General features: G+C 30.9%; 1 pseudogene; it reads left to right on the top strand.

Annotated features, from left to right (window-relative positions):
- The first annotated feature begins 12,549 nt into the window (after positions 1–12,549).
- Positions 12,550–15,408, top strand: LOC150029014 (uncharacterized; annotated as a pseudogene).
- Positions 15,409–15,921: the final 513 nt, after the last annotated feature.

Raw genomic sequence — 15,921 nt, 5'->3', positions numbered from 1 at the left:
TGCAAGATCAAGTCAGATCTTGGACAAGCCAAACCAGGTCGAGTCCAAGTCAAGTTGGACGAGGTTAGACCAGTTTGGACCAGGTTTATGAAAAGTTAGGTTGGGACCAATTCAATTTTGATTAGGCAAGACCTATGTTAGGGTGGGTCAGGCCTAGGTCAAGATAGGCTAGGTTGGAACTATGTCAAGTTGGTTAAGTTCAATCAAGGTCAGGTTATGTTAAATTAGTGACAATGTGTGGTGTGTTATGCGATTCGGCCTCTAGCGTGTTGTATAAAAGTGAAGCATATGTTGTTTGCCTACACAAGTTAATATTAATAATTTAAATTAGATTATGTTTTGAAAAGTCAAAGATTAAAGCAACTTAATACTTTTTTCATGCACATGAAGATCTTTTAATTAAATATATTTTTAGAACTCTCATTTTTAAAGAATACTTTTTACTTAAAAAAATTATCCATGGGTTAGGCGTAGTCGATGGGACTTTTGTGGATGTTTTGCCCTATGAACTTTCTGGCCCTTTAAAAATGAACCATGTGGATTAGGGCGAGCCTTGTGAACTTAACCAAATTGAAAATATTTCACATTCATGACAACAATTTCACTCTTCATATTATAAAATGTATTTGTACTATTTCTTTCTAATACTCTTCCTTTGTGATCATGCCTTGTACATATTAGCAGCCAACTTCCTTTCTCACAAAGTCCACACCGTCTTTATTGCAAATGTGACACTGCCTAACTGCATCATATAGTGTTAACCTGTTGCATAATTGACTAGCACGTCATAGCCCAAGCCATTGCCAACTTAGGGATAAATACATCTTGTATAAATCGCCCTAAACTCAAAAAATCCTCCACATAGCAACTTCATGGCAACACAAAAACCAACCTCATGATCTTCAACATTGTTAATCCGTGATTTAATATGTATTAAGAAACCATTTACCATATTATTATTGACATAAGCTCCAACTCGTACTTAACACAAGTACAATGAAATTATTCAATGTTAGTTCTAGTAGGTATTTCATATAAATTCTAGAACTGATGTTGAAAATGAAGACTTTCAATGTTATTTTTCACTCAATGTAAAAATTTAAATTTTAGTTGTTATGTTCTCAACTAATGTTGAAAATGGGAGCATTCTACATTGATTAAATAGCATCCAATGTGAAATCTAGTACTTTGTACCCCAAATTTGAGGTATACAACAATAATTTTACATCGATTACCGACATAGTATGTGTATCTTCCACGTCGATTATTACAATAACTAACGTAGAATATATTATTATTTTTTAATATGGTAGTTGTGGGGGTAACGAAAAACAAATCTCAAACAATCCAAGTATAGTTTAAGATAAATAGTCGGTTCAACATAATAAATATTAACATATTTTGTTTTTAGTACAATAAAAAAAAACCTTACTATAAAAATTTTAATGTCGTTAGTTTTTTAACTCCATTAATATTTGAGATAATTGAGCATGTGTTTGATCTTTAGTAATTAACATTTGTGTTTATTAAAGAAAAAAATTAACATTGGTATACAATTAAGCTTGAAGGTAGCCACTAAAATTTTTAAATTTACAAAATAAAAACAAAGGGTAAATGTGATGAGACAAAGTCAACCACCACAACTTAGGCTTAGAGAGAAAAAACAAAGAACATATAAATTCCTAAGTCTTGTACAAACTATAAATAGTAACCTAGTTTGTAGTTTCATTTGATTTTTGGTTTTGTATTGCCAAACCTATAGTAGGAATAATCCTAACCCTCGGAAAGGACAAAATGCATGGAAAGCTTCTAAAAACTCTAACTTGCTATGTAAGCTAGGGTAAAAGGAAGCAAGGGATTGCCTAGAAACCCTAACCCAAACTTACCATGCAAGCTAGGGTTAGGTAGCATGCATGACACACTAACTTCACTCTTTCTCTCCTATAAATACGGGTTTTCTCCTCTTTGTAATTTAGATTTGATTGAAGTAAAGAAATTCAACCATTTTGACTTTAAACTCTCTCAAAGTCTCAATAAGGTGTTTCCTCGTGCATATTATGAAATTATTATTATTATTTTAACATTATACTATTTTTATTGGAAATAATTAAAATTATTTTATATAAATTATATTTTAAAATATATTGTATCCTATCACTTATATCATCTTTTTATATTTTCTAAAAAGAATCACTTTTATAATTTTTGTGGGTAAATAATTGGTTTAGTACAACAAGTATTGACATATTTTATTTTTAGTACAATAAAAAATATTATAGTCTTAGTACAAATTTTTTAATTTTATTAATTTTATTTGAATTTTGTTAATAGTTGAGTTAATTCAACATGTGTTTGATCTTTAAGTAGTTGTCACAAGTGTTTATTAGAAGAAAAATTAACTTTAATATGCAATTAACCTTAAAGGGAGCCTTTTACCCTTTCTTTTTGTTATGTAAATTTAAAATATTTATTTAATAGTTTCTTCAAGGTTAATTGCATGTTAACGTATTTTTTCCTCTATTTTTGTTATGTAAATTTAAAATATTTATTTAATAGTTTGTTCAAGGTTAATTGCATGTTAACGTAGTTTTTCCTCTAATTAACACATGTGATAATTATTAAGTATCAAACTCATACTCAATCATATCCACTATTTTAAATATGATTTTCTAATCAGGATTAATTGGATCTTAATTGAGATTATTGGCTAAACTTGGATTTTAAGCATATTTTCTCACTTTTTTGTTTCTAATTATCTACACAGATTCTGTACCTTAATGATGACATTTAAAATGAAAAAATAATCCAAAACCAATTAAATCCTCTGCAAAAATATATTCTTCAGATTTTTTACAAATATAACCCTTTGCAATTCTTACATGATTTAGAGCAAATCTTCTTCAAATGTTCTACAATATCTCTAACAACTTATTTGGTTGTCCTAGGCTTAGTTAATAAAATTCCAAATCACATATCTGAAACAAGAATGGAACCAAATTATGTGAGAGAAAATAAGGAGAATGAAAATTTGGAACAAAATTGAAAAGGAGATAGCTGTGAGGAAATCTTTGGAAAAGAAGGAAACAATTTATATTAGGGAAGATTGAAAGACAATATTGGAGACAAAATCTCAATTCAAATTCATAAAGAAAAGAAACCTATAAATAGAAACTTCAGAGAAAGAACCAGAGAGGCTAGAGAGCCCAACAACACACTCTAGACTTATTTTATTTTTCTTTGTAATTCTTTTGTTTTTTCTTCACATGGAAGGTTAAACTCTTCTGGATTGATTCTCCGGTGATTTCACACTGAATTTTTGATGTTCTGTGCAATTAAGTTTTTGTTCTTCAATATTTATAATAGGTTGCGCTAGACAATCTAGTTTTTTTTAGTTCTAATTTTTGTTATTGGAATATTTTTAACGCATTTTGATAATTCAATTCTATATTTTTTTATTGAAATTTTTGTTTAGTTTGCATTATTCTAAAAATCTCTTGTGCTTAATTCAAGAGGTAAAAGACTTACAAAATCTTATGAGTAGATACATAGAGACTGGTAAGCTTTTGAATGGATAAGTGGACGCATATTTAATTAATTAGATTCTATTGAAATGATTGACGCACGTTTCCTCAATTCGATCACGTTTAGAGATTAAATGAATAATATATATATATATATATATATATATATATCCACTAATGAAGAATTCATTAATCAATGAACTTGAGACTCAATCGGGTCTTATTATTTTCTATGGTCTATTATATTTTATTTTTTATTCAAACAATCACAATCTCTCATTTACTTTACTGTTATTGCTAACTTTTATTACTTACAAACATGTTTCAAATACTGTTTAACTGGATTTACAATTGGATTCGTTAGGAGACAACTTGAGTCAACTAAATCTATCTATATTATCATCTTTTTGGTGTTAGACAGTATAAGACTACTTTAGACGATCTACATTGAAACTATTTTAATTTTGTTGAGGAACATTGATCAAAATGCAATAATATAAACATTTATTTATCATTGTTGACTTACTAATGTAAATAAATACTAAAACATCTCCCATTGACTCTAACAATTAATTATGCATGTATCTTTGACTCTTTTTTTCCCTTTTACTTTCCAATTTTTGTATGGATTGGGGCTTCAAGAATCCATGCACATTATTAATCTCTTGCTCCTCATATAATTCATTTAAATTCTAAATCAATAAAATTATATGTTAACCATGCCTTAAAGAAGAAATATTTTGTTTTACTAATTATGCCTTAAATACTAATATAATTTAACATAGCCTACATACCAATAAGTAATACAAATCTTATTACCTAACAAATTATCCACCATGCCTTAAAAGAAAAAAAAATCTACATTGTTTCTTCTCCAGTGTAAAAATGTCATATAATAAACTTATCCTCTGGTTCAATATCCTCCTCCATTACATAGTAGCATTAATGTTATATTTTCACTTCCCAACACACTAAACCAATCCACCTCAATAACTTCATCGAGTTTTCATTGGACAAATTAAAACTTGAAAAGATTTATTATTCAATCTAAGCAAGACTAAGTCCCATAACTCATCTCTTGCATTGCACTTTTGTTATGCAAGGACTCACATTGAAAAAGTATATCATTTTTTCCGAATACACCATGTAATATATCACGTACCATACTTCTTTTTCCTCATTCCTCTCAATAACATAACTATGCTACCAAAAATTCTCAATAGTACTATGTGTAAGGCATGTAAAGACACTCACAAGCATAACAAGACATCTAGACAATATAAACCTTAGTGTAGTGAAACAATTCATGGGAAATTGTAACATCAAAATGCAATATTTTCCATATACAATTTATAAGAATTATATTATTCATAAATATATTTTGAAAACTTGAAGAAAAAATAATAATAAATATTAATTTTAAAAAAACTAATAATAAAATAAAAACTAATTGATTAAAAAATATATTATAATAATAAATAAATATAAATTAATTAATTAGTTATTTATATATTAAAAAATAGATAAGTGTGGAGAATAAGAAAGAGAAGGGAGAGAAATAGAAGAAAGAGAAGGAAGAGAAAGAGAGAAAGAAAAGAAGGAGTAAGAGAGAGAAATAATTTATAAATTCTTAGTCGCATTTTAACAGTACAATACTAAGGTAAGGAAAGTAAGATATCTATAATTTACATATTTATTTAATTAATAATAAAATAAAAACTAATTAATTAAAAAATATATAATAATAATAAATAAATATAAATTAATTAATTAGTTATTTATATATTAAAAAATAGATAAGAGTGGAGAATAAGAAAGAGAAGGGAAAGAAATAGAATAAAGAGAAGGGAGAGGATGAGAGAAAGAAAAGAAGGAGTAAGAGAGAAATAAATTATAAATTCTTAGTCGCATTTTAACAGTGCAATACTAAGGTAAGGAAAGTAAAATATCTATCATTTACATATTTATTTCATTTATAATTTTTTTCTCTTAGTGAGGTTGATGGAAGAGGCCCCAACACCAAAATGCTACATTGAGGCAATCACTAGAGTCATGGTCAAAGAGGGGTCAAGAGAACACATTTTTACATGTCATAAACTCTAGTGTGTGATAGTTCTTCTTAGTTTTCTAGTCAAAGTAGCATAGTTTAAGTCTTTTTGTAAATGTGATGAAACATGCAAAGTGGTACTTAAAAGGCTAAACCTAAGTTTAATTAGAAATATTCATTTCTAAGTAAACTTAGGACCGACCCAATTAGCTAGACCTAATGGGCGTAAATTCTAGACCAACCACACAAGGAAGGATTCTAGAACCTACCTCCATTTAGGCGCCACTTCTCACATTTTCCATCACTTTGCATTTTCCCTCCTTTTTCTCTTAGCAAATCCGGCCATGTGAAGCCTAGGCACACCCATGTGCTAACGTTCCCATGTGCTCACATGTGCATGTAATTTGGCTAGCATTTCCTTTTCATTTACATATACATTTACGGTCCTCCAAGGCTATTTAAGGAAGAACCTACCTCATGTAATGAGAAGATTATTTTGAGTATTAAAATGCTGCCAAATTTGTGTCATTCATACTTCCTTGCCTAAATCTCTCTAGATTTAGGGCTTTAATCTTCAACCCTTTCACCAACCAAAGAGAGCTGGCTGAACCTCTCTCATTTCCCTATTCTTCATGCACCTCCAAGGCTACCACAACTCCTAGGAGAGCCTTGATCCACCTTCAACCCATTAAAGCTTCCGCAAACCACCCAAAAACTGTAAAAGAGAAGAGCTCAATGCCATCATTTGGTATCTAGAGCTATGGTCTTCAAGAGATAAGTGTCTATTTGTATTTTTCTGCTTGAGTTCTTCTTATCTTCATATTGTTCATCTTTTGTTCATGTGTTCTTGCTGTTTTTTCGTTTTTAATTTGATTTAGATGCTATTCTAAGCATTTCAATCGGTATAAATTGTTCAATTTGTTCTTGAGCACCTTATTTTCAATTTTGTGTAGGATTCTATGGTGAATTGTGTTGCTGTTTTGATTTTAGGATATTTGAGTCTTGCTTGAATTTCTGTTCAGTTCATATGATGTGTTTGAGTCATTTTATTTTCTGATCTATAAGTTTTGTCTAGTCATGTAATTCCAAAATTGTCAACAAATCTTAGTAGTACTTTTCTTGATTCATTTGTTTCTTGTTTTGATTTGAGTGTTTAATTTGAATTCTAAATTGATTTGTTCCTTTGGTGCATTTTTCCTTTTTAGTTTGAGTTCATATTTGTATGCTTGATCCATACAAATTCCTATAACATTCATTCCATTGTGTTTTTTGAAGTATCTCATTCTGTTTTTAATTCCAGATTTTAGAATCCTCTGTTTTAACAAACTCTGTTATGGCTGTTTTGTTTTATGAAAATTAAATACGCCAAAATAAAATTATGAGATTATGGATTTCAGTGGTTTGAAGTGTTAGCAAAAGAAGAAAAAAAGAATCAGTTGAAAAAGAAAAATAGAAAAAAAAAGATAAATCACACAAAAAAGTGTGCATTCTGGCGCTAGAAACTGGCGGAATTGGACATTGTTTTTGGAAAAATTATCACAATTAATTGGTGCATGTGATTGGTGTGAAACCAACGCCAAAAGTTTGTTAAGGAACTGAATTGTTTGTGTTTAAATTTTCAGAAGCAAATACAAAATAGCCAGCTCAGCATAAATCATTGAAGTCACGCTTTCTGAACCATAATATTTTCAGTAGTGCTGTTTTGGTTTTTCAAATCAAATCTAATGCCATTCTTTAGGTTCCTTTTGTGTGCCATCATTTTTTGAGTGCCTATTTTTATTTGCTTGTCCAATTTCATTCTGAACTCTTTCTAGTGGTGTCATATCATTGAATCCAATTGCAGTGGTGCTGTTTTTAAAATTTAATTGTTTCTTGCTTTCTTTTCTTGACCTCTATATTGTGGGTGGATAAATTTCAATTGGTGCTTGTTGAGTGGAAATTGACTAGAGGAGAGTCTAGTTCTACTTAGTAGGTACTGTTTTGGAGAATTTAATTGCTTAAATCATAAGAGAATCAAGGCAAGGGGCAGCAACAAACACAAACACCAAAATACACCATACACTTTGAAGGACACAACAAAGAAGAGTAACAACAAGTCAAAGGAGTGCATAGCTGAAATTTAATTTGTGCAATTTAATTTCCTTGCATTTCTTGAATTGTAATTACATTTCACTCTTGTTAATTAGTGGATTAATCACGAATTAGACGGTGAGTGTGTCTTCAAAGGCTCAAAGTGTCTAAGAAGCCTCACCTAGGAAACAACTAGTTTAAGCTTTCTAGGTTAGCCTTTGTTAATTGTTTTAGCTAGTTTTCCTTACGTCAATATTTGTTTAATCTTGCTTTAATTTGCTTATGTTTATCTTTGTTTAAAGCTTTGATAAATTGCTTTAGTTGTTAGATAGCTTTGCATTGTTTTCTTGCACAAAATTTGATTTCTCCATTCTCATTGTGTTCTAGGTGATTTGCTTAAAAAAAAGAATTGTGTGAAGATTTTGAGGGATAGTTTTTGGCTAAGGCAAGATTTGGTACTTAAGTAGTCCTTTGTGACTCACCTCTCTTACTTGGGAAGCTACCTTCATTAACTTTCCTCTTCTTTCTTAAAGTAAAGCACTTCTAAACACAAAGTTTTAGTCATGTCTTCTCACTCCTCTAAATCTCTTAAAAGTGATGTGAAATCCTTGAAATCTCTTTTAAAACAACTTTCCAAGGATATTCAATCAATTTCATCTAAACAATTGGAGAATGAGGCCAAAACTAATGAATTGACTAAAACAAAGGATGAGAAGTCTCAAATTTCAAAAAAATTACATTCTCATGCATATAACTCTCAATTTTATGATTCTTTTGGGGAAGAAAGTCTTAGGATAAATGACTATCATCAACCATCCCCTAGGAGAGCTAGAAAAGAGAGACAAGAAAACCTAAAGGAGGTTAAGGTAGAGCTACCTTATTTCTATGGAAAAGAAGATGTAGATACATATCTATATTGGGAGATGAGGGTAGAGCAATTGTTTGCTTACAACCATGTGAGTGAAGAAAAGAAAGTACCCTTAGCTACCTTAAGTTTTCAAGGTGATGCTATGTATTGGTGGAATGCCCTAAAAAGAGAGAGACATCTCCACAAGGACCCTCCCATTACATATTGGAATGACCTTAGGGGAGCCTTGAGATGTCGCCATATTCCCTCACTTTACAATAGGAAGTTGATGGACAAGCTTCAAAGACTTCATCAAAGAGATATGAGTGTAGAAGAATATTGGCAAAAGATGATGTCATATATTAAGAGGGCAAGGATTAACGAAGACAACCATACCACCATAGCTAGGTTTTCAAGTGGTCTCAAACTTGAGATAAGAAACAAAGTTGAACTTTTACCTTATAGAGATTTAAATGACTTGATTCAACTTAGCATTAAAGTTGAAAAACAAATTTTGAGAAAACAATCAAGTCGAAAACAAAGTTCATACTATGTATCTTATGACAAGGATGAGTTCCATAGAGGGAAAGAACATATAAAAGAAACATCTCTAGAACTTTCCCAAAACCTATCCAAGCATATATCACACACTCAAGCTAGAAAAATTCCATGTTTTACATACCTTGGTAATGATCAATTAGCATCTTAATGTTCCAATGAAAGATCTATGATCTTAAGGGACAAAGATAAGAATAGTAGCCAAGAAAAAGAAACTAGTGAGAGTGATGAAAATGTAAAAATAGAAAATCAAGAGAAAACTTTTGGGAAGCAAAAGGCGTGGGAGAAGAGTGTTCCTTCTCACAAGGTCATTCAACAAGAAGGAAAAGTTGAAAATACCTTTGAAAATATGCTTCTTGTTGAACAACCTAGCCTTACCTTTTGTAAAGGAACATTTGCAAGCATAGTAAAAAAAGAAGAATCCTTAAAAGAGGCTTGCATAGATAAAAATATAGTAGATTATTTCACATATGTGCTAAGATATCACCAAGTGAAGGTCAAGTTATCTATAGGCAACTACAAAAATAATTTTTTTATGTAAGGTAGTGCCTAAAGAAACTTGTCATGTCTTATTGAGACAACCATTGCAAAATGTTAAAAATTCCATGATCAATGGTCGTATCAACGAGAGTACCTTCACATATAAAAGAGAATTTTTTCGTAAAGGAGAACTCATGGGCCAAATTAGAGTTGATAAAACTCTAGAGCTTTTAAAAGGAAAATTCTTGTCACCCATGAGAAAAGATGTTCAAAGACATTACCCTAGATACATTTCTTGTTTTAAAAATACATCTAAGGCGATGTCTCATAAACTCTATACTCCTTTACCTTTTGCAAATGATCCATGGGAAGACCTAAGCCTAGATTTTATATTAGAGCTTCCTAGGACAACAAAAGATTTTGATTCCATTTTTATGGATATGGATAAACTCTTCTTTAGAGAAGTGATAAGTCTTCATGGTTTATCTTCAAGCATAGTGTTGGATAGAGCTCCAAAATTTGAAAACCATTATTTGAGGATTCTCTTGGAAAAACTTGGAACTGAGTTGTACTCTTCAAATTCTTATCATCCTCAAAAGAATGGTAAAAATAAAATTGAAAACATAGCTCTTTCTACTATGCCTAGAGTAACATGGGAGACAACCACAACTCTTGGGATGAGTATCTTTTCCATATTGAGAATGCATACCATAGAGTAGTCCACAAGACTACTAATATTTCTACATTTGAAGTTGTATGTGAACTTAATCCTCTTTTCCCTTTTGATTTGTTACCAATTCCTAATCCACAAAGATTTGTGCCTAAGGAAAAGTAACAAAAACCGAATATGTTAACATACACAAGAGGATTAAAGAACAAATACAACAATCAAAAGAGAAATATTGTAAAAAGTTGCCCAAAACAATAGAAAAACAAAAAGAATGGCAACTTTACAAAATTGATTTTTATATAATTGCTTCATCTAACTCATTTGCTTTAATTGATAATTCCCCTAGATGGACGTTTGATCCGGGAGGACAAGTATAGTTGAAGAAGCATAAGGCTGCCATCCGAGATCAAATCTCTAGATCTGAGGATAGATCTTCTCAAGGAGGAGGAGATGATGGTCACCATCCAGCCACATCCATTCCCCTAGCCATGAAGAAGAAGAAGCAATGGATTTGAGGACAAATCCTTTTCAAGAGGGAGGGGATGATGGAAGAGGCCCTAGCACCAAAATGCTACATTGAGGCAACCACTAGAGTCATGGTCAAAGAGGGGTCAAAAGGACACATTTTTACATGTCATAGACTCTAGTGTGTGATAGTTCTTCTTACTTTTCTAGTCAAAGTAGCATAGTTTAAGTCTTTTTGTAAATGTGATGAAACATGCAAAGTGGTACTTAAAAGGCTAAACCTAAGTTTAATTAGAAATATCCATTTCTAAGTAAACTTAGGACTGACCCAATTAGCTAGACCTAATGGGCGTAAATTCTAGACCAACCACACAAGGAAGGATTTTAGAACCTACCTCCATTTAGGCGCCACTTCTCACATGTGCCATCACTTTGCATTTTCCCTCCTTTTTCTCTTAGAAAATCCGGCCATGTGAAGCCTAGGCACACCCATGTGCTAACGTTCCCATGTGCTCCCATGTGCTCACATGTGCATGTATTTTGGCTAGCATTTCCTTTTCATTTACATATACATTTACGGTCCTCCAAGGCTATTTAAGGAGGAGGCTACCTCATGTAATGAGAAGATTATTTTGAGTATTAAAATGCTGCCAAATTTGTGCCATTCATACTCCCTTGCCTAAATCTCTCTAGATTTAGGGCTTTAATCTTCAACCCTTTCACCAACCAAAGAGAGCTGGCTGAACCTCTCTCATTTCCCTACTCTTCATGCACCTCAAAGGCTACCACAACTCCTAGAAGAGCCTTGATCCACCTACAACCCATTAAAGCTTTCGCAAACCACCCAAAAACTGTAAAAGAGAAGAGCTCAATGCTATCAGAGGTAACCTCTTTTATTTTATTTATTATTTCCAATCACGCACACATCCATTTTATTTACACTAAATCTAATGCACTAGTTTATTTTATTTATATTATTTATCTCATGTCACACACTAATTCATTTCATTTTTTTATTATTATTATTTAATTTAGCTCTAGGCATGCACTGGTCCATTTTATTTTATCATATTTATATTAATTGTGTTATCTCACTAATATGTATTTATTGATTGTAATCTTTATTATTTATTTTATTCAACAAATGAATATGATAGAAATTATTTAAAAAGGAAAATTTATTGTGCAAGTATAATAAGACTATTGATAAATAAAGATTTGATGACATTGTAGATGGAAGTTTGACCTTGGAGATTTAAATGAGTAAATATTACTAAAGATGATTTTGTACTATTCTGTCAACCATGGTAAAACTCATTTATCCCGACTAACCAGTACAAAAATTTATTCAAAATGTTTCTCGTATGAAACAAAAAGAAAAAAAATAATTATATTATTGAAATTGTAAAAGATGATTTTTATATTGTTTTGGTATGATATTATTTTACTTGCAATGTGTTTTCACTTTCCTATTTCACTCTTGGTGCATGAAAACAAATACACACATTTGAAAATATCATATAAATAGATGGAGGCTCAAAATTATCTCAATCCATTCTTCGTTGTCATTACCGCAGTTTTTTAGGGAACAAGTTGGAACAGTAATATTGTTGACAATTCAGTTACTTTTTGTGGGACAAGACTCTCCACCCTAAAATAAAGTAGTAGTGCTATAAAAGGAACGATTTAGAGATAAATAAAACTCCTCCTTTCAAGAAAGAGGTAAATAAGTATGTAAAATAGAAAACAAATTATAATATATATGCACATAAATCTTTATCTTATATATTTCTCTTGCCATGATTTAAATTTTTGAAAAATAATTACAAAAAGAATATAAACGTATTAATAATTTGATTACATTAATATGTTAACAAAGAAATAAAAGAGGATGTTACATTTTACAGTATCAGAGCGACGTTTCATGTGAGATCTGTGAAATGTGTTAATCGTAATTTTTTATGTACACTAAAACTTGTATAATTTCACTTGGCAAATAATAGGAGAAACAATGAGTTGATTGAAGCAGTAGAAGCTATCAGAGATATGGTCGTTGTACTATTAAGGAACCAATGGCATGAAAAAACTACTGAGTCACAAGATTTAGTTTGAATTCAGGAGAAACAAACGTCCACAATTCTCTGGAGGTTATAGCCTAGAAAAAGTTGAATTGTGGATTAAGGGGATGGAAAAAAAATATTATGAGTTATAAATTGTTCTGATAACCAAAAGATAAATTACATTGTGTTTATGTTGGTAGGAGAGGCTAAATATTGGCAGGATAGTACTAGAAAATTACTAGAATGAGGGAGAATAATCATTACATGGGAAGTATTTAGAACAAAAAAAAATTGAAAAATATTTCCCCAATGATTTGAAGAGAGCAAAATAGACTTTATTTGTCAGTAGGAGAATATTCCTCCGAATTTGAGGAGTTATGGAAGTATTCTTCTACTTTCTTTTATCACCCATGTGAGAGAGTGAAGTGTATAAAGTTTGAGAATGGACTTAGGCCTAAATTGAGAAAAGTAGTATGAATATTAGAAATTTATGACTTTTCTACGCTTATTCACAAGTATATATTTCTAGAAGATTTCGAGAATAGACAAAATAATAAATCGAGTTATTTTGGACCTCAACCAAATTAAAAAAAAAAGACATAATGAGGGAAAACCCTTCAAACGCCCCCAACGAAAATCCCCACCTAGTCAATTTTCTTTAGGAAATTCAAGTAGACTTGAAGATAATTAGATTGAGTGTCTAAAGTGTGGACAACATCATTATGCCAGAGACCTTAAAGAACATGTTTGTTTCAATTGTGGAAAATCTGGTTATGTATTTTCTTAATGTAGACCACAAAAGTCACATTCCAAGCATTTTTCACCTAAGGCAATACCTATGACAACATGGAGAGTCTATACCGTGAGTAGAGTTGAAACCACTAAAAACCATGATCTGATGTAAGGTATATGTTTCATTAAAGGTAAAACTTTAAATGTACTGTATGACTTAAACACAACACATTCATTCATTTTTACATGCTAGTTTCGTTGTTTCGACTCCCATAAGTGAATAAGTAACTACCAATAAAGTTTGTCTAAATTTTTCTCTATTAATTGATAATAGGAAATTCCATGTAGATTTAATTTGTCTACCTTCTTCATAATCAAATGTAATTTTAGGCATGGACTGGTTATTTTTCAGTCAAGTCCTTCTAAATTGTGCAGAGACATTAATAATATTTTTCAATATTGAGGATCTTTTGAAAGTATCTACAAACTCCCTAAAATGAGTCTTTAAAGGATGAAATTCAAGGATATTTATTGTTGTCTTATGTGGACTGAAAAGAGGTAGTCCATTTGAAAAATATAGTAGTTGTTTAAAATTTTCTTTAGGTTTTTCTTGATGATATTTAGTTTGTCACACAACAGAGAAATTGAATTTCCAATAGATTTGATCCCTAGAACCACACCAATTTCTATAGCACCATATAAAATGTTTCCCTCTAAACTAGCATAATTGAAGAAATAATTAGAAGAAATACTGGAAAACAGTTTATTTGTCTTAGTGTGTCACCTTGGGAAGCTCATGTTTTGTTATTTAAGAAGGAATATGGAAGTTTTAGACTATGGGTAGATTATCATCAGTTAAATAAATTCATCGTTAATAAGAAATATCCTCTCCTTAGAATATATTATTTAATGGGCCAACTGAGAGGAGCCTTTGTGTTTCTAATATAGATTTAAGATTAGAATATCATCAAATTAGAGTAAAGGCATAAAACATTCAAAAAACAACATTCAGAACCACGTATGGTCATTATGAATATCAAGTTATACCTTTTGGTGTAACTAATGCTCCTGTAGTGTTCATGGATTTTATGAATAAGATTTTTTGTCCCCTTTTGGATCACTTTATAGTTGTTTTTATAGATAACATTCTCATTTATTCTAACACAATTGAGGAATATGAAGAACAACTTCTTCTTCAAATTTTGAGAGACAAACAATTGTATGCTAAGTTGTCTAAATGTGAATCCTAGTTAGAGGAAATATAAGTTTTGGGATACATGAATTCCAAAAAAAAGTGTCAATTGACCTAACCAAAGTGGAAAGAGTTCTACGGTGGGAACCACAAAAAATGGTGACTGAAATTTATAGTTTCCTAGGTTTAGCTAGATATTATAGGAGATTCATAAAAGGATTTTTTAGAATGACTATGCCTTTAAAATAATTACCAAAAAGGAAAAACTTTTGAATGGACAGAAAAATGTGAAAATAGTTTTCAAGAACTCAAGAAAAGATTAACCACTCCCTCCGTGTCAGCATTACCCAATTTTATTGGAAATTGTGATATTTTGTGATTCTTCCAAAGTAGGATTAGGATGTGTTCTTATGGAAGATAAAAGGCAGAGGCATATGCTTTTAGACAACTAAGAACACATGAAAGAAATTACCCAACTCATGATCTAGAACTAGCAACCAATATTTTTACACTCAAAATACGGAGACATTATGTGTATGATGGTAAATTTTAGGTTTTTAGTGATCACAAAAGTCTTGGATACTTATTTGACCAGAAGGAGTTAAATATGAGACAAAGAAGATGGATGGAGTTTTTGAAAGATTATGATTTTGATCTACATTACCACCCAAGAAAGGCAAATGTAGTGGCAAACGCTTTAAGCAGAAAATCCTTACATGTCTCCTCGTTAACTATTCAAGAAATTAGTTTTTTGGAAAAATTATAGACATGAATTTTCCAATTACCATAAGCCATGATAGAATGAAATTGAACTCAATTGAAATCACCAGTGAATTACAAAGGAAAATCCATTAGACTCAGGCAAGTTATTAATTCATTTAAAAGAAAAAGAAGTTGACAGAAAAAATAGTGGAAAAACTTTAGCACGAGTGGGGAAAGAATTTTTAGATCTGATGGTAGGATATGTGTTCCCAATGATGTAAAGATTAAAAATATAATTTTAGAATAAGCACGTAAGAGCAATTTGAATATACATCAGAAACTACAAAAAATGTACCAAGATCTTAAGAAAATGTTTTGGTGGCCCAAGATGAAGAATGAGATAGCACAATTGTAGCATTATCTTTAGCTTTTCAGAAAGCTAAGATAAAACACCAAAAGCCAGCATGAATGCTACAATCCTTAGATATACTTAAATGGAAATGGGATAGTATGGCAATGGATTTTGTAGTTGGCTTACTGCGAACCATTCAAAAATTTGATTCCATATGGGTTATCG

The sequence above is a fragment of the Phaseolus vulgaris genome, chromosome 2, assembly GCF_051622355.1.
Source record: "Phaseolus vulgaris cultivar YP4 chromosome 2, ASM5162235v1, whole genome shotgun sequence".
Taxonomy (NCBI): domain Eukaryota; kingdom Viridiplantae; phylum Streptophyta; class Magnoliopsida; order Fabales; family Fabaceae; genus Phaseolus; species Phaseolus vulgaris.
The sequence above is the reverse complement of the archived record's forward strand: the minus strand, read 5'-3'. Positions and strand labels throughout refer to the sequence as shown.